This window comes from Myxocyprinus asiaticus, chromosome 43 (assembly GCF_019703515.2).
Source record: "Myxocyprinus asiaticus isolate MX2 ecotype Aquarium Trade chromosome 43, UBuf_Myxa_2, whole genome shotgun sequence".
In the NCBI taxonomy this organism is placed as follows: Eukaryota; Metazoa; Chordata; class Actinopteri; order Cypriniformes; family Catostomidae; genus Myxocyprinus; species Myxocyprinus asiaticus.
Window position 1 is genome coordinate 12,422,041 of NC_059386.1, and position 18,319 is coordinate 12,440,359.

Consider the following 18,319-nt stretch of genomic DNA (forward strand, 5'->3'; position numbering starts at 1 on the left):
ACAATTCTGAATGTATGTACTGATTATCATTGTCCCATGTCTGCCAAACACGTTGAGTCCAAACATCATCTTTTGACTGAAACTGAACTTTTGGTCAGATTTTAGGAGTGAATGCACTTAGCTGCATAGGAAAGCTATAGGATGCACCCTTGCTCCCTATTTAGTGAATGACTTAACCTCCAGTGTGCTGTTTGTCTGCACTGGGCTCTGAACAGTTCAAAATGCACCTTATTTTCATCCTAACTCCATATAAATCCTCTGAAAGCAAAATTTTTCAGCTTTTGGATGAATACATTTATTCTCAATGTGAAAATGCACAGTAAATATAGGAATGCATTTACTGATGTTAATGAATGGCACCTTACTGTACAGTGTTAACAAACAAAAATATAATAAAATTTCAATTAAAATGAAGTGAAATGACCCACAGATTTGTTACTATGAAAAGTTGTTCAAAATGTGTTTTTGGAACATCTGTCAGAAAACCGTTCCATCCAAATACTTCATGTTTATTAGCACACCAAAGCGTGAAAAATGAACAGATTTTTTAAAGCAGCATATCAAATGAAACTAGAGAAGCAACACTTTACAACCAAAGGTTTCAATGAAAAAACTTAGAGATTTCTTACCAGAGGTACTTTTGTTGGTGCTGCATCCGTAGGAGCGCTTCAAGGAAATCGACGTCATGTTTTGTCACGTGACTCAGTGCGGCATAATTTTAACCCTTTAAATGACAGTCTAGAGTCTTGTGAACAGTATTCAGTCGGTTTTTATTCGTTTAAATTATGCGTTGTGTATAGCGAATCCAAAATAGTAAGTCCTCACATGCGGTTTCGCACAAGGTTAATGTTGTGGGTGGTATCCAGGGTATTGCTTTGCATTTGCCTGTGTGTCCTGGGTGGTTGTTAGGACATTGATAGACTGTGGTTGCTAGAGTGTTAGAGTGTAGCATAAGTCAAAAGAGCCCATTCCCAAGTTTCTATTCTGGTTGCTTGACATTGCGGCAAACTCTTCATTGTTGCCAGGGTCGTTTCAGACCATTCTAGGGTGAGATCCATATTGCTGCCCCTGTTTGGTGGGGGGGGGGGGATGTGTTGTTTGGCGTGCGTTGCGGCGGCCTCCTCTTTGGCAACTGCCTGGTTCGCCTATGCCTAGAAACGGCCCTGATTGTCGCCAAAGGTTTGCTGCAGGTTCACCACTACAGATGAAGAACTGCAAACTTATGGCAAACATTTGCAGTGAATTGGAAGCTCATTTGAATATGAAAATACGTAGTGAGTAATTTGCGGCAAGTTTTTCACAACTCTAGATTTTATGTTATGGATTTCTTGGGTGCATCATTCAGTGTAAGTCTATGAAATTTTTGCCCCTTTTTATCGTCTGGCAGGCAAATTTTATAAGCAGGGCTGTCAATTGACTTTACATGGTATGCTGATTAATTAATCTAGTTAAGCGCAATTAATCGTATGCATAAATATTTGCTTAGAAAGCTCCTCATATAACAGTAATTCAATATATAATGATTACATAATTATAAATAGTTATATTTTAATTATAAATAAAATATATATTATATAAAATAATACAGATAATTACAATGCATTACATTATTTTGGCTCAAATGTAAAGCATTAAAAAAGACAATACAAAAAGTGGCTTTAGAATGCAATATATTGTTTATTTCCATATTATTGAACATAAGCATCAATTGTCAATCAGTCTGAGATTTAATCTAAGGATGGGTCAATGTACTCCTGCGTCAGACGGATGCTTTTGGAGCGCCTCGGTTGTGTCACGTCTTAAATGTACTGTTTTTAGGTCGCTGTGCCAAGTTAAATGAAGTTTGAAACTTAAAAAAACATGTCTTGAGATCCCTGCCTTCGGATTTGCGCTCCGTCAAGCTGTTTGAACGCAAGAACATGTTCTCATCTTGTGTTGTCTGCTCTTGGTAAGTGTGTTTTTTTTCTTTGTCTGTAAAAGCTGTTCATTGCTAATGTAGCGATTTTCGCTTACTGCCCCCTGGAGAAAACAGGTGGTACTCCAAGCTTGAATTGCTCAGATATAAGGAATAGAGGTCTGCACGGACCTTAAAATGAAACCCGAACCCGATCCGTACCCGAAACCATGTGGCCCGACCCAACCCTGCCCGAAAGATACCATCAGATTAACCTGAAATCGCTTACTATCTAATTTCTTCTCTTAGCAAGTACTGTTGCAATAGGCTGTATTTTATGTAAGCATATAGGCAACATTCGTAACAGTACTGAAACAGTACATACACAGTTTTAACAAGGCACAGCTGCCCCTTAGTAGACTAGAGCAGAATGAAAAAAAAAAGCATTGACTTACCGTTTATTTGCTGAAACTTCACTTGGTGCTTGGTGGATTGTTGAATCTTTGTGACAACTGTGCTAAAAACAATCTAGACACAGCGCAAAGAGTGAAACAGAGCGCAGGTGTCTCAAAATGCATTTTTTAAAATTTGAAGTTCTTTTTAATTTGACATGGTGTGCCAATCCTGCACGAGATGCTGAAGAAAAAGCGAGACATGGTGCAAATGTCAAAGACATTAGGAAAACAATGGGAAACAATGGGAAAACAAAACAGACGTGTGCAAAAACACGTTTAGTGTGAACGGCCCCTAACTCATCTGTTCTCGTGCGTTTGTGAGTGAGAGCGCGAGTGCGAAACAAGTTCGATAAGCCTGTTTATTTTTTTATTCATTACAAACTTGAACCCGACCCGAACCCGAAGTCCTACTTGAAAAAGTGACGCGCACACACACACACACACACACACACACACACACGATGGTGTGGCTATCCTTATGAGGACTCTCCATAGACATAATGATTTTTATACTGTACGAACTATAGATTCTATCCCCTAACCCTACACCTAAACCTAACCCTCACAAAAACATTTAGTATGTTTTTTAAGCGATTTGAATTATGGGGACACTAGAAATGTCCTCATAAAAATTTATAGCATAATACCCTTGTAATTACCAGTTTGTAACCTAAACAATTTCCTTGTAAATCACCCAAACCCACCTACACACACATACACACACACCTTTAACCATCAACGTATTTCACTATAGAGGAAGAGAGAGTAAATAATAATATTTGTGTGAGGTTACATGACATTTATGATTAATTTACATTTATATAATTAGCATACAGCTAGCATCATTACCACATATGCTATTTTAGCACTTGTACTGTATTATTTCTGCTTGAGGGCACATGATATGCTGGCAAAACTGAAATACTTCAAAAAAAAAAAAAAATAATCTATAATTTACTTACCATCATGTTGTTTTAAACCCATGACTTTTTTTTCTTCTCTGGGAAGCTTGATGGTTAAAGGGTTATTCCATGTCTTCTTAAAGGTGCACTCAGTAATTCTAATCTAATACACTTTTTGTCAAATTCTGCAAATATTTCCTCACAGTCTGCTAGCTGTCCGTTCTGTGGGTGTGCTGAAAAAAATCTTGTATTTGTACACAGCCCTGGCTCTGTAAATGGGACAAAAACAAAGTGGATCGGACCAATCCACACAACACTACTCCAGCCAATCAGCAACAGGGGGTGGTTCTTGCATGTGCACAGGATGGGGGGTGGGGGCAGAGCAAGAGGGAAAGTCATTAGAAGAGCAACGGCAAATCTAGCTAATGCGAACTTTCTAAACTCCAAGGACGACAAATGGCTGAGAAAAAGTTCAGACGAAAATAAACTAAAAAATAAGTCGAGGGCTAGGAGCCATGCCAACATCAGCGAGGCTTTTCAGCGGTGGAGAGACCTCCAAGAGGTAAAAGGCTTGAAGATGGATGCAGAAGTTGCAGAAGTTCTCTCGATAGGTGGGTAACATAAATGTAGCTATGTTTCAAATAACCCATATACAGTATGTTGTTATTGTGATGTTAGATTTAGTAGCAGGAGAGTTGTGAGTGTCTGGAGCTGGTGTGTATAATACCGTCTCACATGCATGAATTTGGGGGGCGGAGTTTCCAAAAGAGCACTGAAGGGAGGGGTGTGTTTGTTTCGGCAGTTGAGTTTTAATATCAACAGTGTTTCTCAGGAATCGCTGAGTGCACCTTTAAGTGATCCAGTTAGTTTTGGGTGAGAACAGACCAAAATGTAACTCTTTTTTCACTGTACATCTTGACAGCAGTCTCCTTGGTGATCATGATTTCAAGCTCGATTACACTTCTTATAGCACCATCTAGCACCAGAGCCCATCTGAAGAGGGAGCCTACAAGGTTAGCATAGATTAGCATAATGCAGCATTCCCTTAGACATTATATGTGCGGTACACTGCCGAGAAGACAAGAGGCCGTTCTTTTTGAATGGATGTCTATGGAGGAGATGCTTCATTACAATGAATAAACTGCTTTTGTGAAGAAACAGTTCATCACTTAAAGGTGCACTCAGTAATTTTTCCTCATTAAAAAAGTTTAACTCCTAAAGACATGAATTGTAATTTTGTAATATATGAAGGAAATCATGACCACTCACATTAAAATGAAGACTTCAGTCATAACAGTAACCTTATAAAAGCTGTTTTATTCTACATGGAGAGGGTTCACACATGGGGGCTGCCATGTTAGAATCACATGACCAGCCAAATACTACTCACTTAATCTCAGTAACCGTCCTGTTATTTGACACTTTTATTAATGGATTAAAGTAATCATGGCTGACTGTAAATACTACATTTCTACAACGGAAATGGAAAACTATTGATTTTAAATAATGCTGCATCCAAGCTGTTGGGTGTCAGTGTAAGTACAATAAGACACAAAGACAAAAGTTATTGAGTGCAATTGACCAATCAGAATTAAGTATTCCAGAGAGCCATGTAATAATATTCAAAATTGGAATGGCAAACAAACTGTAAATCTAGTACTCTAGAAATTGCATTCAATTTGTTGCCTTTTTACAAATCTGTGAATTCTTCAACCAAATGAATGTCTCCATTGTCTATACTTCAGGAAATACTTCAGGAAAATCCATTATTGAATCACACCAATGGATAACTCATTGCTTTTTGAGTGGCTTTATAATGAGGAACCCAGGATATTCCTGGACTTTGATTTCAGATGTATCTATAGAATCTTTGTGCAAAATCATATATTAACTGCTGTGTTGACACCTTTTGTAAGAGTTCTGTCTCTGCTCACCTGACATTTCAGTGGTGTAAATGATTTTGTCTAAAGCAAAAATGCTAATAGCTTGTAAACCTCATATGAACACAACATATACAACACATAAAGACAAGTATTGCTACATAAATACTGAAGTTCATTTATTTTATTACAATAAGTCAGAAACCATTAAATTAACATTATATTACAGGAAATATATTGGATATACATACCATGGTAAAAATATGAATATTATTAAATAATCTCTCCTTATCCCAGGCACAAATAAACACAAATAATAATATTTTTTTACTTACAACAAAATCAATACATCGAGTGAACTCTCAAAATTGTAAGACCAAAATATAAAAGGAAAGTAAAAACACGTATTTTGGGAGTTTGGTTGATAAGAGAAAGAAAAATAGAGCCAAATGTTTAGCTTTGATTTGATCATAGTGCATCTCAAAAGTTCACAGAAAACGCACAATAAAGTGGAGAAGATCTCTGTATTATTAGTTGAAACTATTACTCTTTGTACTGTATTTTAAACTCAGTGTGAGGTTTTTGACCTTGTAAACATTGTTAAATGTACGCAAAAAAAATGGTAGGCATGTGTAAAATGAGTTACTGTAGCAGCTAAATTTGACATGACTACAAGAAAATACAAAGGACATGATAGTATAACTTATTAGTTTGTCCTTGGGTTTACAATGAAAGTCTAGGAACAAAAGTTGCTAAAAAACAATGTGCATTAATCTAAATGTACAACAACAAAATATTTTATTGCACTCCAATAAATCAAAGCAGGCAGCTATAAGGAAGGAAGGAGTGTTTGTCGATGATCTTGTAAGTATAAAGTGTTTGAAGAGGAACTCTATAACCTCCTACAATCAGGCTATATATATTTGGCTTCTGTCCACAGAATAGCTCTGATAGTTGCCGTTTCTTAAAGTATTAGCTGTTTTAAATACATTTAGCAAACATTTGGTGCTTTTTTTAACCAAAGAAACCATGGAAAAAGACACAGACGGTGAGGAGGATTATAGCATTAGCGTTAACCACATTTCTCCACAGCGGTTTTTCAGACGTGTCAGTGAGCTTCATCTTCATCTCCGCCTCCTGCTCTTTAGTCAGTTAAGGGGCATTGCCCTGATCAAAACCACAGAACCAGTTGTAGGCCTTCCTACAGCAATTTGGTTCCTTACGATCCTCTGTGGGGTCAAGAGACAAACAGAAACAGTTGTTATCAGTTGTTGAATGTTAATATTCTACATGCACAACGTGATTTGCACAAATATAACACGTGCCTGGGTCAGCATACTTTTTGTTGTTAAAACAACACTCTTTTAAACTAATCAAAGCATAAAATCAGAGGGCAATGATTGTTCGATATGTGTGTGTTGATCCAGGGACATATTCTGTTATCATGGGTATACATAAAGTGAACACAAATGGAGTTTCATAACAAAGTTCGGGAGGAGCATGTTCATTTAATCCAACCAATCACATCGCCAGAGTAAACATACATAAACAGCTGCTTACATCCATGCATTTGGCTCCACCCACTTACCCACGACAGATCCATGCGACAGTTTTGGATGACACACTACTCTACCCAAAGCATTTGCCCTCATCAGATAAGCTCTTCCATCGCAATTGTTACGTTATTCACCAAGCTGCCGCAGCAGCCACTATTCATTTTTCGCGGCAACGCTGGCTGCCAATTTAATCATTGTTTTTGCACTGTCTTTCGTTTATTCTCATCTTTCCTCACCGAAGCAGACCTGGCATCGAGGTTGCCTCCACACAGGCCACTGCTTCACTGGAAACCTGTCATATAGCCCCCTATGGCTGTACACAGGTCCTCTCATCCTATTTTTCCGGCCCAGAGCGGTCTCTATAGTGTGAGGCTGCCTTCGCGAATGGGTGCTGCTCCGGCTTCATGCCACCTGAGTTCTATTACACCTTTAATTTAACGTGAGGGAATCAAAAGATTAACAATTAAATCCAAACATTGCTTTAAAACATCCACCATTGTGCCTGTACTAAAGCAATCCAAAATCACTTGCTTAAATGACTGGTGTCCTGTTGTTCTGACCCCCATCATCAGCAAATGCTTTGAGAGACTAATTAGAGATTACATCTGCTCTGTGCTGCCTTCCTCACTGGACCCACTGCAGTTTGCTTACCGCAACAACCGCTCCACTGATGATGCCATTGCATCTACACTACACACTGCTCTCTCCCACCTGGAAAAAAGGAACACATATGTGAGAATGCTGTTTGTAGACTACAGCTCAGCATTCAACACCATAGTGCCCTCCAAGCTTGATGAGAAACTCTGGGCTCTGGGCTTAAACAGCTCGCTGCGCAGCTGGATCCTGGACTTCCTGTCAAGCAGATGCCAGGTGGTTAGAATGGGCAGCAACATCTCCTCATCACTGACCCTCAACACTGGAGCCCCGCAGGGCTGTGTTCTCAGCCCACTCCTGTATTCCCTGTACACACATGACTGTGTGGCAACTCATAGCTCCAATGCCATCATGAAGTTCACTGATGATACGACGGTGGTAGGTCTGATCACTGACAATGATGAAACAGCCTACAGATAGGAGGTGCACACTCTCCCTCAACGTCAGCAAGACCAAGTAGCTTGTGGTGGACTTCAGGAGAAAAGACAGAGAACACAGCCCCATCACCATCAATGGAGCACCAGTGGAGAGAGTCAGCAGCTTCAAGTTCCTCGGTGTCCACATCACTGCGGAACTCACATGGTCCGTCCACACTGAGGACGTTGTGAAGAAGGCTCACCAGCACCTCTTCTTCCTGAGACGGCTGAGGAAGTTTGGAATGAACCGCCATATCCTCACACGGTTCTACACCAGCACTGTAGAGAGCATCCTGACTGGCTACATCACTGCCTGGTACGGCAACAGCACTGCCCTCAACTGCAAAGCCCTGCAAAGGGTGGTGCGAACTGCCAGACACATCATCAAAAGTGAGCTTCCCTCCCTCCAGGACATATATACCAGGAGGTGTGTGAAAAAAGCTCGAAGGATCATCAGAGACTCCAGCCACCCGAGCCATGAGCTGCTCTCACTGCTACCATCAGGCAGGCAGTATCGCAGCATCAGGACCCGCACCAGCCGACTCCATGACAGCTTCTTCCCCCAAGCAATCAGACTTTTGAACTCTTGATCTCTCACGATCAAAATACATCAGCACTGCACTTTATTAATCTTACACTGGATTGTCATAAATTATATTCTCTCTTAACAACACACTGGCAACTGACTATCAACCGACAGCCTGAATGTCAATACAGCACAATACAACATACTGTATATTTTATATATACTATTTTTATTGTATATATACTATTCTATTTTTATTGTATATGTGTGTCCTATATTGTGTGTATTGTATACTGTACATTGTATATTATTATTTGTATATTGTGGCGCCCCTGCTATTGGCTCAATACATCTCTGAAGCAGTGCAAACACACCATTCACGTGCCTCAAATGTGGCATGTCTTTCAGGCCAGGCATCTAAGCATCCATGGCTCCGTAATCATGATGTGTTTTTTCTGCTTAATCGTCCCATATTATGCCACTCATACCAAATGAACCATTACCCACCAAGTGATTGACAACAATTGGGCTGTTTTAGGTCTTCCCTAAACAGGTCACCATAAGCCCGCATCTCTGCATCAATCAATTTAATTCGAATATAGCCTAATATACACCCTCCTGTCGAACGCCATGCTTGACGACTCAGCCCATTTGTATCGCAAAGTGAGCTCTTGTTTATATGCAGCATAAACTTTTCACATGAAAACACAGGCTCTTCCTGTTAAATGCTGTGTGGTCCCGTGCTCGAGGATTCAGCCTGTTCGTTTCGCATAGGGAGTTCTTTTAAAATGCAGCATTTATCACTTTCACAAGAATCAAGTGTTCTACCGTCGAATGCTGTGTGGGCCCATGCCTGTGGATTCAGCTACTTGCAGCACTGAGCAAGCTCGGTAAAATACAGCATAAATCATTCTCACATGAATCATATGCTCCAAACAGCCTCGTCCATAAACATGGAGATGGGGACATATCCCGTTCGGATGCTGCGAGGGCCCTCCCACTTAAATGCCTTCAAGGGCTCTCCCGTTTGAATCACAGTGAGGGTTCTCCCATGCGAATGCTGTGTGAGCTAACACACGTTTATTTGTATCGTGGGCTGTCCTGTTCGTGCCGCTATGAGGACTCCCCCATTTGAATGCAGTGAGGGCCCCTATTCGATCACAGGATGGGCTCGCCCGCACGAGTGGTAGCTGAGCCCCACACCCATGGGGTTAGCCCGTTCGCTGCACGGGCCCCTCCTGTCGAATGACTTGCGTCTGGAGGTGGCATAAGGTCGAGTCCCGGACAGGGTGGGCCTGCCTAAGGCAGCAGGGGCCCGCTCTCATCACGGGCAGACCTGCTGGGGCAGTGGGAGGTTTACCCCCCTTCCTCCAGAGGGGCTGGGGGGGTGGCCTTCCAGCCACGGTCATTGCAGAGTCCTCCAGTGCAACAGCAGCTCCTGTGAGAGCTCATTTCCAAGCGGCAACAACCGCCACTGTTTCTGCAGTTTCTGCTTATTTTCACTCAACTCATTCTCTACCTAACCTGTAGCTCTCAGTTTCCTGTCCCCCAAGCAGACCCTAGCATGACCCTAACTGCTTATTCTATCATCTGTGGCACTTCTGCCCCTCTCAAACACAGGCTCAAGAGACCCCCACCCATCGAAAGCCTACATTCCCCAACCCCCCCCCGCCCCCATTTAGCATCTCAATATTCCTACCCAAACACATTGCTTTCCGTGTTTCACGAGGCTCCGATACTAGTGACTCGCTGCCCGGTCTTGGCTTCTTTTGGTGGGTATTCGAGGTCGGGTCAAGTCTCAAGCCTCAAGCCGTCCTCCAGGGACAGCGAGCCAAACACGTTTACACTATCCTCATGGCAGGATTACATTAACTTCTGAACTACTGAAACATTTTTGAATGTTTGGATAGACACTGAAATGAAAGAAAATGTAGGGTATTGACAGCATCTAAAAGAGAAACCGTTTTAGTTTAGTCAACTTTAGTATGTCTCTAAAGGTGTTTATACATTAAAGGGTTTACGTATCAGATGATGTCAATATGTTTTTGTACATTTCAGTGTGTAAATGTACGAAAATGTGTGCTAGAAACACACTTGACATATGATTACTAGAGATGTCCTGATACCGATACTGGTATTGAGTCCAATACTGTGCTCATGTACTTGTACATGAAAAACTGATACCATCTGATGTACGAAGGTCACTCTGTAAACATTCAGCACACAAATTAAAATCACGTTATTTCCTAGTGTGATTATTAAACCCCAAAGGCTGCGATTAGATAAATATATAGTTTGCATATGCTGCGCACTTTAAAGTGAACATCTGAAGAGTTCTGGCAAACTAGCCGGAAACTTGCCACAGATTTGCCACTCATTATTTTTACATGCATATGATTAGCTGGAAATATTTGCCAGAGGTTTGCAGCTCTTCACCGCTATTGGTGAACATTCAGCAAACCTTTGGCAACAATGGACAATTTGCGGCAAGTTTGCCGCAAAGCTCATTTGCATGTGAAAATGATTAGTGATGAATTTGTGGAAAGTTTGTGCCAAATTAGCCATGTACTCTCAATTATTGTATGGGTGCTCATACACTAAAAAAAAAAAAACATCTTCTTTATAAACTTCACGCAAACTCTGTAGCAGATTACAGAAAGGAGAGCAGTCGTTTACACTGTATCGCGCAGCACAGGCTACATATTTATTTAATTAAATCGCAGCATTTTGCGATTTAATTATCACACTTGGTCAGGTAGCTACCTGCTTTTCCAGAAGTGAGAAGCTACTGTCAAAAACACACAGAACTGGAAAGGGCTGCACTCCGCCAAAATAAAAGCTCAATTAAAATGGAAAAAAGTACGACAGAAATACAGTATATCACTACTGTATAGTTATGTAATATTCACTGTAATACTACTACTACTACTAATAAATCAACAAAAATGTTATTATACTCAAGCAATATCTCACATCTGTGGTGCTCTGTTTTGCAGAACTTCAAATAACTCCAATGTTGTATTTTGGATTGTGCTGTGAGGTTCTGGTTTTAAAGCATTTTATTTGATAAAAAATAATGCTGTTTTATGTTGAAAATTAATTGTTCTATTTTCATTTGATCAAAGTTTTAATGAATACATTTATTTAGACATGATAGTAAGTATTTTGATAGTAAAATGAAAATAATCTGTTAAATATGAAATTCAGAAAAAATAAAACTGATTTTATAGGGCCATTTATGTTAATATAACAAGGTTCTTCTGTTCATGAATGCACATGCCCCTTACATTTGCACAAGAATCCTTATTGATAGACAGTCTTAATGTATATTATGTTTTATCTGTGAAATTGCAGAATTTCAATTTCACTTTTTTGATGAGCTCTTTTTTGTAACAGTTGACTAAAACACACCGTCCCTAAATCATCAGTCTCACAGTACTGTATTTGGAAACTGCAATATTACAAAGAAATTTAATAAAACACTAAACATGGGCCTGGGTAGCTCAGCGAGTAAAGACGCTGACTACCACCCCTGGAGTCACGAGTTCAAATTCAGGTCGTGCTGAGTGACTCCAGTCAGGTCTCCTAAGCAACCAAATTGGCCCGGTTGCTAGGGAGGGTAGAGTCACATGGGGTAACCTCCTCGTGGTTGCCATAATGTGGTTTGCCCTCGGTGGGGCACATGGTGAGTTGTGCGTGGATGTCGCGGAGAATAGCGTGAAGCCTCCACGCACTATGTCTCTGTGGTAACACACTCAACAAGCCACATGATAAGATGTGCGGATTGACGGTCTCAGACGTGGAGGCAACTGAGATTCGTCCACTGCCACCCAGATTGAGTCACTATGCCACCACGAGGACTTAAGAGTGCACTGGGAATTGGGTATTCCAAATTGGGGAGAAAAAGGGGAGAAAAAAAAAAAAATAAACAGGTATCGGTATCAGCAAATAACGAAGAGGAAGTATCAGTACTTGTACTTGTTTTCTAAAAAATGGTATTGGGACATCCCTAATGATTACCTATGAAACAAATAAGTTGAGAGAATGGGTTTTCAGTATGTTGTCTTATGTCAATATGGATACATACCTTCCATTTCCATAGAGCTGGAATCTTGATTATCAGTCCAGTCATCTTCCTCTAAATCTACCCTCTCTTCAGTGCTGTTCCTCAAACTCCAGCAAAGCCTGTGCAGCTGTAGGAAAACAAGGGGCCAGAGAATGAGCGGCGTCATGAGAAAAAAATAGCTTTTTCACAGATATAGAAATACTAACAGCCAATAACTACAGTGCAACTGTTTTTTGTTGTGAACATAATGAAATGTGGCATAGAGCTGTTCAGCTTGTAGTCCAAAAACCCGGAAGAGAATTCGCCATGGGTTCCCTCTGGATTTTCCTATGGGGTTTTAATAATGGGGTTTTTGAACTTGTGTGTAAAATAAGGTCTGTGGTAAACATAACTTTACGTGGACGGTTTATTCTACAACATAAAGTACACACAGTCATACCGCAAACTTGAATTTTGAAGCCATATTAAATTACATACCTTTTTATTTTTCAAACGCATGGCGGCTTCAAAATTCACGTTTGAGGTATGACTGTGTGTAATTTATGTTGTAGAGCAAAACGTCCACATATTGTCAAGTAATGTTTACCACAGACCTTATTTTACACATAAGTTAAAAAACCCCATTAAAAACATAGGAAAATCACGGTTGTCTCTAGAAGGGATCCCTCTCTCTTCAACTTCTCGCACATGCTGTTAAGATGCTTTTGCCTGTGCTTTTTTGCTCGTATCTCAGTGTATTAATGATGGAAAGCATTAGAAACTTCAATCTGGTGTAAAAAAAAGAAATTAAAGACAAACTGTTCCTGGAGTGTCTCTGCAATGGCTTGGTGTGATAAAGCAGTGTGAATGTGCTTTTTCTATGCGGATGACCCGGGTTCTAATCCTCCTTTTTTTTTTTCTTTTTTTTTTTTGATTTTCCCCTTTTTAACCCAATTTGGAATGCCCAATTCCCAGTGCTTTTTTTTTTTTTTTTTTTTTTAAGTCCTCGTGGTCGCGTAGTGATTCGCCTCAATCCGGGTGGCGGAGGATGAATCCCAGTTGCTTCCGCGTCTGAGACCATCAACCTGCGCATCTTATCACCTGGCTTGTTGAGCGCGTTGCCACGGAGACATAGTGCATGTGGAGGCTTCACGCCATCCACCGCGGCATCCGTGCTCAACTCACCACGTGCCCCACCGAGAATGAACCACATTATAGCGACCACGAAGAGGTTACCCCATGTGACTCTACCCTCCCTAACAACCGGGCCAATTTGGTTGCTTAGGAGACCTGGCTGGAGTCACTCAGCATGCCCTGGGATTTGAACTAGCATCTTTTACCACTGAGATACCCAGGCCCCCTCTAATCCTCCTTTTTACCCAGTTTTCCCCATCCTGTTTCCTGTCTCCACTCTTAATATTTTTCTTTAATACTACTTATAATAAATAAAATTAATATAAAGGTTGATTTCCTCACAGTGATAGGGTGCTTGTAGGGTGTCTGTGTAGGGTGTCTAAATAAACACACTGCAGTGATGCCCTGTTAGTATTTAATTAGGGGTGCAAGTGTCTGTCTAAAACTATTTGCACTTAGTGCAAAGATGTTGCTATTTACACTTAGTGCAAATAGCCTCTGTCTTATTATCATTATTATTAAGAAATCCTGCTGTCTTCTTAAAATCTTATATAGCATCCCATGTTTTTGGATACAGTAATATTTTGAGTTCATGTTAAGGCACATATTACTTTAAATCTTAGATACTGTTATTATGACTTAAATTGACATTAATAGTAATTTATTAATTAAAAGTGTTTGTGTTGAAAAAAACTAGGTGCTGTTTAAAGACGTTTATCTCTTTTAGAACTGGAAAATGTAAAACAAATCTTGTGGAGATTCTGTTTGTGTTCTGCAGCCTGCAATCCTTTCCAGTCGAATCGCAAAGAAAATTGTGAACAAATGTATCCCCACTCAAGATAAACGTCCACTGAAGTGCAGATGCAGTCTTTGTTTATTAAAATATAAAGTTGCATCTGAGTGGATTAGAACCTGAGATTTGTTATACAAGGGGCAAATATGTTACCACTTGACCACTTGACTGATATACTTGAGTGACCAACAATATCTCATGACCAAAAGTAGCAGATGTAGAGCTAAAGTTATCAAATTTATTATATTAAATATTTATTTTAGAGCTTGAACTGATCATCAAAACTGACTGTTCATCAAAAAAGACAATCTAAAATAATCTTTTACGAGCGCACCTCGTTGCTGTGCAACTTCAAAGTTACGCCGTGTAAGAATCTCGCAAGATTGACAAGAGAGTGATCCCTTCTAAACATGACTGAAAATAACTGAGGAAACCCATGGCAAATAAGACTTACGGGCTCGCCTACAAATTGACGTCATGACTGAAAAGCTCTATTAGATGGCCATTTAAGAAATATTACGGGTTAAATATTAGAAGCCTATGGAGCAAGTGTTCACTTGCCAAAGTACACCTGCCCCTTTGACTGTCATTGTTTTATGTCATAGTGTATTTTTGTTGTTGTTTTTCCAAACTGAGTCGACATTATTTTATATGGTAACTGACAGCATGATCTGTGGATAGCATCAATCCGTAATATTCCTTTAAGCGATATACAGTATATTCAATACTTAAAGGTGAAGTGTGTCATTTCTGTGACACCCAAAAGAAATTACTAAAATGTTTTCAAACAGGTGTCCCAAACAGGTGTTTTTAAATCTGTACATTTTTAGGTGTATTTATGGTGGTATGGAGACTTGATTAAGGACACAAAATAACAATAAATTGTACCATACTAGGCACAAAGGTATAAAGTATTTCTTTTTTGGTGAAACAAGAGCTTACATGTTTGTCATCAATGGGTTTGGTCATGAGGGATATGCCCAGTATCAATATACAGGACAGACTGAAGAGGATGAGGGCAAAATAAAGGTAGTGCACACCACAGATGATCGTGGGACAGTTACTGGGTGCCACGCAGCTGCCCGTGCCATATGCGAACTCAGTTATCATACGTGCTAGACCCACCAACAGACCAATACACAACCCGTAGAAAGCACCCTGTGAGGGAAGGACAATATGTGTCAAAAGCCAGAAAATCAAACACCAAAAAGCCCATATAAAGAGAAATTGTTGGGAAAAAAATAAAGTATAACATATGTACCTTGGTACATGTCCAAAAAAACTTTGAAATTACCGGGTGAATTTCACGAAGCATGTCTGGTCATATTTCACCCCAAATATGTGACCTTGACAGGTTTCATGAGATTCAGCCTACTATGACACATGGTATTACCATGGTCATTTTTTGTTCTTTTTGTTAGTTAAATATCAAACCTAAACTTATATGAATGATAAAATGGGGAAAAAAAATTTGGAGAAAATACAGAAATCCTGTAACGTGAGACTCACTGGTTCATTGACTCGCTTGCAGAAAATGGCGAGGGTGAAGACGGCAGCGATGGGTGGAGCCAGATAACTGGTAATGGACTGAATGTAGTCAAAGAGCTGCCCGCTCTGAGCCGACTGTACGATGGGAATCCATGCAATACTCACACCGATAAGAACCAGCATAAACAACCTACACGCATAAATAAAGGGACCTCAGAGCATAGAAAATACATTGATACCTATTCACATCTTAAATTCAAACTTTGATGACAGGCAGCACAAACATCCTGATTAAGATACAAAATTGTCTTTTTTATTTCTTGCTATAGTCAGATATTCCGGGTGGGGGTCTCAGAGCTCAAGCCCAGTACCGTGCTCGAGCCCCTCCATTATGGACAGCACGCACAATCGTTTACCTAAATGCGCTCCAGGACTATATGAACCAGTGAACTCGTAAATTGTCGTTTTAAAGGCATTCTCAAATCTGAATGGCGCACAAACCTGCATAAGATGAATATCCAAGACAAACAAATGGACGTAAATCTACCTGCCAGCAATCATGAGCTCCTTTTCCTTAGCCTTGGGGCGGATCTTGGTGTAGATGTCCATGGTGAAGAGTGTGCTGGCACTGTTAAAGATGGAGGTGAGTGAGCTCATCAGAGAGGCCAGCATGACGGACAACATCAATCCTCTGAGCCCTTCAAACACACAAACAGTTAGACACATATCACAAATCAAACAAATTGATCAAAATAGACTATTATAGATGTAGATAAAGAAATATTAGTATATTCTTTACCGTTTGGCATCAGGTCCACCACCAGTTTGGGATAAGCAATATTCGTGCAGCCTACACTGGTTCCACAGTAGTAGTCACACTCATCTGGATCCACACATGCAATCTCATCTTACATAAAGAAGAAGAAATAGCACAAACATTAGCCTCAGACGGAAGTCATATTGCACACAAGGATGGCAAGCAGTGCTGAAATCGCCAGTTCTAATCTGACTGTTTCTTTCGCGACTTTCAAGAGTTGTTTTTTATTTGTCCTCCAGGAAAAAAAGCATTTACCTGGTTATGTACTGGGCTGCTACAATTCTTAGTTAGATTAACTTGCAAAGTGGACCATATTTCCAGCTGATGTCAAAAGTCTGGCTACACATGACTACAGAAACATTAAACTTGCCATATATCACTTAGCCAAGAATTAGAGTTCTGGCAAACTTGCCACAACTATCACTCTTTTTTTCACATGCAAATAAGATGTTACTCGCTGCAAATGTTTGCCAGAATTTTGCAGCTTTTCACCAGTTTTGGAGAACCTGCAGCATACCTTTGGCAACAATGGACAATTTGCTGCAAGTTTGTCACAAAGCTCATTTGCATGTGAAAATAATCAGTGGCGAATTTGCGGCTAGTTTGCAGCAAATTTGCCATGAACTCTCGATTTTTGTGAGGAAAGTTGATTGCCTATTACGCTACTACTGTGACATGTACAAAATGGTTCATCAGTGAACTGCCATTTGTTTACCTAGACTAACATTCCCATCAGGCACAGTGCCAGTGTTTCTCACTTGGGTAGAGCACTCTGCTAATCATGCCAGGGAAAACCATGAGGAACATGGGCAGAAGTTTGAGATAACCACACAGGATGCAACCAGCTTTTACATGAGACATGTTCTTGGCAGACAGACAACGCTGCACAATCACCTAAAACAAGATGGAGTCTTAAAGTCAACAAGGTACATCATGAAATATACTAAACTTTTTGATGCCTTGTCAGAGATGTGTGGGTTGTAAAAAGTCTTTAGCAGATGTAAAAGATATATAACACATTACATGATCTGACATTTTTGTTAAGAAACTTTACAAAACATTTACTAAACTCTTCTCAAAGAGTATATATACAAAATAATGTATGTGGTTGCATTAGCGTATTAGCGTTTTTGCTAATGTGACCAAATCACAACCAGACATGGGAAGCTCATCATTGACTCTAGCTAATGTACTGTTAAACTAACTTAGCAAGTGTGTGAGATATCTGTCCTCTCTTTGGCTATTTGTATATATTATCTTATATAGTGGTGAGTAGTCTGGGGTCTAAAAGCATTGCCTGTCTTAACTTAGGACTTGCTCTGACTAAAACAAGAAGTGCACTGTTCGTCCTGAGAAACCCAAGATAAAAGTGTAGTTTGTGCTCTAAAAATGGACACAATGTCTGTCAATGTATATGTGTGCGTGTAATGTCTTAGCTTAGCACGTGTGGTTAAAAGATACGTCAGTGGTTGAAAGAAATGTCAATGTGTACGTGTGTGCATGAATGTCTGTGCTTTAGGTTGGTTGAAAGAACACTTTTTTTTCCTCAAACATGGGACCAAAATATGGCCAAAAAAAGCTTAAAAGAACAGTTCACCCATAAATGAAAATGATGTAATCAGTTATACATCCTTCGTTCTTTCCAAATCCATATTACTCTCTTCTGTATAATATAAGAGAAGTTATAAATAATATTTACACTGCTCTTTTCCATATAATGCAAGTGAATGGGGAATAAGTTTTTAGAGCTCCAAAAAGC

The 18,319-nt window shown here is 39.9% G+C and overlaps 1 pseudogene; it reads right to left on the minus strand.

The window, feature by feature from the left end:
• Positions 1-6,145: 6,145 nt before the first annotated feature.
• Positions 6,146-18,319, minus strand: part of LOC127433556 (sodium/glucose cotransporter 1-like) — a 29,135-nt pseudogene continuing 16,961 nt past the window's right edge.